This window comes from Otolemur garnettii, unplaced genomic scaffold (assembly GCF_000181295.1).
Source record: "Otolemur garnettii isolate 467f Iridium unplaced genomic scaffold, OtoGar3 scaffold00049, whole genome shotgun sequence".
NCBI classification, from domain to species: domain Eukaryota; kingdom Metazoa; phylum Chordata; class Mammalia; order Primates; family Galagidae; genus Otolemur; species Otolemur garnettii.
This window is the reverse complement of record NW_003852444.1, coordinates 1,621,235-1,628,762: the sequence shown is the minus strand read 5'-3', so window position 1 is coordinate 1,628,762 and position 7,528 is coordinate 1,621,235.

Genomic DNA, 7,528 nt, shown 5'->3' with positions numbered 1-7,528 from the left:
CTCTCAAGGTTGCTATCGCACTTGACAAGAAGAGCAAACTCCAAGACTTCAATAGATCATATTCTGGACGAATAATTTCCCCCACACAACATAACTCACGGCGGAGACCCCGTATGGAATCGGGATCCCTTCCCTCCGATCCTGGGGTGTGGCGCTCCAGAGCCCGCGGCTGCCACCTCACCCCCGCCCCGCGAGCTCCTGTATGGAGGAGCTGCCCCCTGGTGGTCAGCTCAGGGGCATGCACTCCCGCCAGGTTTTGCTTCAGAGTATTAACAGGAGTCTTCCTCAGGGATATTATTTCTGGGAAGGAAATGTACCTGTGACATCACGGAGACAGACACGTCCGCACATGACTAAAGAAATTAAGCTAAAGCTATAGACCGGCTTCTGCTTGGGAGTCGAAAGGTGAAAATCTAGGTGGAAGAGTAACAAGAGATTTGCTCTCTGCTTTTGCGTAGCTTTGTATAGCACATACAATACTGAGATACAGGAAGAGTTTGAAAAGTGACTTGACTTCGTAACGATTGTAGAGAATAAGGTTTTCTTATTTTTTTCAAGCTCTCCTTTGGGGCTACTACTGATTACACAAGTAAATCACCGAAATATTTGTAAAGTTACTAGATGTGTTTTCTTTTTCTTTTTTCTAAACAGGTACCTGGCTGTCTTTTTATAAGCATTATTTAAAAGCAGCAGTTTTTCACCACAAATATCCCCACTGAATTTTGACAGGTTACAAACTTTTATATTCTTTCTTCTTTCTCAGAGGTAGTGTCTTCAGCTGAGTTTCATGACCTCTCTTCTGGGACCTTGCTATCAAGTTGCCCCTCCTTTTTGTGTTTTGTTTTTTATCTCCTTCTGATTTCTTTTATAAAATATGCTTTAGTTAGACTCCTTTCTTTGCCTCTCTATACACAGGTCATTTCTTTCCTGTAGTCACCCCTGGCTCCACTAAGGATGAGCGTCAGCCTCAGCAAGTCAGCCTTTGTTTCCACCGCTCGGATTTCCTTCCCAGGTCACCAGTGGACTTCTTCAGGGATCCAGACTCCATCCTTATTTCCTTGACTTCAGCACACTGCCTGGCCCCGCCATTCTACTCTTTTCTCTTAAACTAACACAATGGTATATTATTACTGTATTTCTCTTTAGAACTTTACCAAATATACTTTCATCTATTAAATTAAACAAAATGTGGCCTGAGGCTGCCTTCCTACTTTGAGTTTCTACATAGCCAACAGAAACCTGACATGGTATATGAACAGGCCGCAGCTTCACTTAAGAGTATATTCTTGTAACAAGGAGGTGAGTCTCAGCCAATCATAGTAGGTGGGTGCCAGCCAGTCTCACAATCTCACGCTGCCAACTGATCAGACTATGTCCATATAAGGCAAATGCCTCAACACACCATGCCCTAGTAAAGCAAATGCTGAACTTTAACCAATCAAGCTATTTTTGTAAGGCACTTTTTCTTTTTTCTTTTTAAAAATTTATTTATTTATTTATTTTTAGGCACTTCCTTTTTCTGTCTATAAGTATTGCCTGTGCACATTAGTGGGTAGAGTTTTCTGAACATTTTCTGGTTCTGACTGCGGCCTGGTTCATGCATTCTTTGCTCAAACTCCATTAAGTTTAATTTATCTAAAGTTTTGAATGTATCACAGCACTTTAAGACAGGTTTTTTTTTTCCTTTGAGGGTGGGGGATTTGAGGAGTACAATCCTGATACTTTAATACATAGTTGAGTGCTTTTTGTTATGGGCTGAATTGTATCCCCCTAAAATCCACATGTTGAAGTCCCAATCCTCAATACCTCAGAGTGTAACTGTATTTGGAGAGAAGATCTTTAAAGAAAGGAATAAGTTAAAATGAGGCTATTAAAGTGGGGCCCTAATCAAGTAGAGAAAGTATGAAAAAGAAAGAGATCGGGCTGCACCTGTGGCTCAAAAGGGTCAGGCGCCCGCCCAGAGGTGGTAGGTTCAAACCCAGCCCCTGCCAAAAAAAAAAAAAAAGAGAGAGAGAGAGAGAGAAAGAGACACCAGGATTCAAGTCCAGAGGGAAGACTAGGTATGTGAGGACAAAGTAAGGTTGCTGTCTGCAGGCCAAGGAGAGAGGCCGCTGAAGACACCGAACTCTACAGGCAGTCTGATGTCAGATTTCTAGCTTCCAGAACTATCAGAAAATAAATATTAGACCACCTAGTCTGTGGTACTTTGTTACAGCAGCCCTAGCTAATTAATTAATACACATATATGCTTCATAGTCCTTTTCCGTGAGGAAGGTACAGAACTTTGAAAGATGATTCTTAGGGAAGCTGGGTATTAGAAAGATTGTCATGGCTTAGGTTTATGCGCAGCTGCAGAACCTTACTTTTTAAAGAAAAATTGGGCTGACTTAATGATTTGTTTTTAGAGTAAAAACACATTTTAAAGTCTCACTTTCACAACAAGAAATTTATTGCCAGGCAGAATTAGTAAACAAATAAAACTTCAAAGAATAAACAGCTTTTTTATTGCTCAGACTTTCAAAGTTTTAAAATGTTGCTAATACTGAGTGTTGTCAAAACTGTGAGAAAACAGACATTGGTGATGAGTATGTAAAAGGGCAAAAATTTTCCAGAAGATAAACTGGAGGTATTTATCAAATGTAAATCTATTTATGTATCTAGATATCTGTATCTACTTATCTGTTTGCTCTTTGTCCCAGAAACTCACTTTTAAAAATTTATCCCATGTAAGAGTTATATGGTTATATGGCTAATGGTTATGTGTAAAAGACATTCAATGCAGATTAGTTTACATAGACAACTCAAAAGGACTTAATAAGTTAAATGATCAATAAGTTAATGATTAATTTAAAATACATCATACAGGATGGCCATAATGTTGCACACAAACTTTATGGCCACCCTGTATAATGTACAATGAGACATTTTCCAACTAAGGAATGAGTTAAATCTGTGAGTAATAATAAGGAAATTTTTATGAGTTTAATGTTTAAATACTATTTGGTCCTTAAAATAAATGGCGACTTTACAGCCTTTGTATTAACCTGGATGGAAGTGAAACACATTATTCTTAGTAAAGCATCACAAGAATGGTGAAGCATGAATCCTAAGTACTCAATTTTGATATGAGGACAATTAATGACACTGTGGGGGTGGGGGAAGGGGAGAGCTGAGAAAGAAAGAAGGAGGGAGGGGGGAAAGAAGAGCAGAGAGAGGGAAGGAGGGAGGATCTTGGTGTGTGACACACTTTTGGGGGGCAAGACACAATTATAAGAGGGACTTTACCTAACAAATGCAATCAGTATAACCTGGTTTCTTGTACCCTCAATGAATGCCCAACAATAAAAAAAAATATGTTAGGTAGTGCATAGATGATCTTGTTAACACAGAAAAAGATTTTTATATACACACATTCTGTAGGTGTGTGCATGTGAGTGTGTGTGTGTGTGTAACGTGGCAATGTCTTGAAAATCTCGGAAAAATTTGGTAACTTCTTTATTCACCTGTGATAAGTGGCTCAAGGGTGTTTGGGAATGTAAAGGAGTACTTTTTCTTTGCATCTTTTATAGTTTTTAATCTCCGTTATTTGTGTCATAAAGAGAAAACACTAAAAACAGTGAAAAGCATAAATGTTTCTTGGAAGAAATGCTCATATGCATTTTGTTTACAGAAGAGTCATGAAGACTTCTGAAATTTTTTTCATTGTTACCTCATAAAAGTTAATAATATCACTAAAGTCCCAAAATTTCCTCCTAGCTTAAATGACAGGACAGCACTTTGTATCTAGTAGAGTCAATTTACGCCCACTGGTCACATCCATCCTGTCCTCTCATTAGCTGTGCTGTGCACTTATCAGTTGGTGCTTCTCAGTATTAAACTACTATCATCAAGTCTTACTCCATGTACCAATGTCTTGAAAACTCTCATCCCTTTTTCTCTATCTCCACACCCTGGCCCTCTATCAAGCCATCTGTATCTCTCCTACTGCAATGGTCCCTAACTGAACTCCCTTTACCTCTTTAAGTAATTTCTGAAACACTCTTTTAACACTGTAGTTAGTGTTCATTCCAAAGTTCAGTTCTGATTATATCAGCTCCTTGCTTAAAATTAAGCTTTCCATCAACCTTAGAATTCTGTCCCAGGTATAGGCCTCCTCCACATGGATGGCTACAGTCTCAGTTGACACCATAGTTCCTTTTTTTCTCCCAGTACTTGAGACCCTTGGGTTTTCTTTATGGAATATGTAGCACTGTCTCCTACCCAGATTAAATTTCTTTCTTCTAAAAAACTATTCCTTTCCCTTCATCTTACTTCAATCATTACTTCCCTAGGAAAGAGTTTCCTAACCTCTAGACTATTCCAGAACCTCCTCTTGACTACAGCAAGTACATTTTCTTCTTAGTTCCTATCATGGTTGTAATTCTGTATTCGTATGATCATTTGATCAACATTGTTCTCTCTCATTCGGCTCTAGTGTTATGAGTGCAGAGTCTGCTGGATTTCGCCCACCACTGGCTCCTTAATGCCTACTTTATTTCTGACATGTGTTAGGCTTTGGTTTCTCAATAAATCTAAATACATACGGAATAAATATGTATACAGATTAAGTATAGAGTGAATGTCCAAAAAACTGTCTGTTGAATTTGTGAGTAAATAACTGACTCTTTGGAGTACTGTTTGTTATAAGCTCCTGTTCCTCCCAGGTCCTCCCATTCTTCCACCCTATGGGCCTTCCCAGCCACGTTCCCAGGTCCCCTCCTTCCCCCTAGGGTTGCCAAGAATAAGGCAACCCTAGGGGGAACAAGGGTTCCTTCAGAACAAGGAAGAAAAGTCCCAAGTTTCACAAACCCCTGAAATTCTCAGTAGATTAACAATGGTGGAAAACTCACTGAGACTTGATAAATTACTGTTGTATAACCATAACCATTGTGATATGAGATGTATCCATTGTCAACCAAAGCTGTATTAATCATTGTGTATTAATCATTCTGTTTCGATTCTGTATATGCTTGCATGAAACCTATAAAAGGTAACCCACCCCCCTCCTTGGCTGCTAACTGTCTCTCGAAGCAGCAGCTCTTGCAGCAGGTAAAATAAATTACCAATTAATTACATCTAAGTGGGGGGTCTGACTCTATCTTTTCAGGTCATAGGGGGTACCATAGTACTAGTGGAATTCTTTTAGGCAGGAGACAAAATTCAAGTTTAAAAAAGAAAGAGTAAAGAGAAACTTTCTTAAGGAAGAAAATTTGGGTAAGACTTGTCAGAATTTCAGAATACTTCGAGATAGAAACCCAATGTGAGGGAAAGTAAGTTGAGTTCTTAGGTTTAATACCAGGAAATCACTGACCTTGAGGAATAGAAATGGAAGATGAGCACTAGAAGAGCAGGGCAGTAATACCCCACACCACAGTCTGGCTCAGTGTCTCTTCCCTATGTTTGTACTCTTAGGTTTTAACTGGTCTCTACCTACATAAGCTTCAATCTTTATGGTAAGCTACCATGATTTTTCTAAAGAGACTCCTGACAGTATTTTGGCATTGCCATCATGGAAAGGGCACTGAAAAGATGTTGGTGTTCCTGGGTCAGAGAGCAGAAGCAGGCCTGTCTTCACCAAGGCACTTGGCATCTGAGAGCAGGAGCTGGCTGAGGAATGGAACAGAGGACCAACATAAAGGCCCATTTAAAAGGCAGAGGACGGTGGTGCCTGTGGCTCAGTGGGTAAGGCGCTGGCCCCATACACCTAGGGTGGCAGGTTCAAACCCAGCCCCAGCCAAACTCCAACAACAAAGAAAGATAACAGGGCGTTGTGGCCAGGTGCCTGTAGTCACAGCTACTCTGCAGGCTGAGGCAAGAGAATCTCCTAAGCCCCAGGAGTTGGAGGTTGCTATGAGCTGTGACGTCACAGCACTCTACAATAAAGGGCAATAAAGTGAGACTCTGTCTCTAAAAAAAAAAAAAAAAAATGTAGGAGATGAAAGATGATAACTAGCCCAAGTTTTGTCTAAAGGGCCATTGCTCATGCAAAGGTGTAGACCTCTGGACCTTTTCTTCACCCAGGAGAAAATAGAAACTATTCAATGAAAGTGAATATATTCTTACTGCAGGCCCTCTGTAAGTGGACATATTCTCTGAGTCACTCAGATCTTGAGGTGATACTACAATCAGTAAATGTAGAGAGGAGAGCAGACATGAGAGCAGCTGCAATATCTGATCGATTTATCTGAGTGCCAAAATTGGCTGCAAATTAACTGCAAGGGAAAAGAAAGGAAGATGGAAGACGCAATTATTTCTGATCAAGGGATCAGGAAAGAACGCAGAGAAAAGATGACACAAAAACTTAGCTATGAGAGATATATGTATTTGTGGGCAGAGAAGAATGGAGGGCTTTACAATGTGAGGCTATATCTTATTCCAAAGTTTGGAACTATGAATGTGAAAAGCTTGATTTGAGAAAGACAAAATGTTTATTGTGACTAAAACTTGTTTAGCAGGTCTAGCCTAGTGATAGCTCTAAAGAGGTTTGGGCTAGGCTTTGGGAGACTTCAGCTGTCATACTAAGCAGTTTGGATTTTTATTCTACAGTCTGGAAGAAAGTTTTTAAGAAATGCCACAAAGGGGCCAGGTGCGGTGGCTTACACCTATAATCTCAGCACTCTGGGAGGGTGAGGCAGGTAGATTGCCTGAGCTCACAGGTGGGAGACCAGCCTGACTCAGAGCAAGACCCTGCCTCTAAAAATAGCAGGGCATTGTGGCTGGTGTCTGTAGTCCCAGCTATTCTGGAGGCTGAGGCAAGAGAATCACTTGAGCACAAGAGTTTGAGGTTGCTATGAGCTATGATGCCACAACACTCTTCCAAGGGTGACAAAGTGAGACTCTGTCTCAAAAAATAAATAGATAATTAATTAATTAAAAAAATAAAAAAAAGAAATGCCACATAGTAAACACTGCGATCTCCTAATCTACATCTACTACACACCCTAACCTTATTGTCCTGTCCAAGCATATCCAAGAATTTTTTCTCAATAATCCATCTCTTCTTTCTTGATATGAAAGGGGAAAATGAAATAATTTCCAGTTCTGGGCAGTGCCCATAGCTCAGTGGGTAGGGCGCCAGCCACATACACTGAGGCTGGTGGGCTTGAACCTGGCCTGGGCCAGCTAAAACAATGTAAACTGCAACCAAAAATGTAGGCAGGCATTGTGGAGGATGCCTGTAGTCCCAGCTACTTGGGAGACTGAGGCAAGAGAATCGCTTAAGCCCAAGAGTTGGAGGTTGCTATGAGCTGTGACACCACAGCACTCTACCCAGGGTGATAGGTTGAGACACTGTCTAAAAAAGAAATAGTAATAATAATTTTCAGTTCTAAGGGTAAATATGTGTTAGCTTAAGTCAAGCAGGCCAATCCATATTTTTGTGCTGCCATGACGGACCTTTCTGGGTTATACATAATAAATATACATATACATATGAAGTATTTATATATTTTATAAAAATACATAAACAAATTATACTTAATTGTCCAGT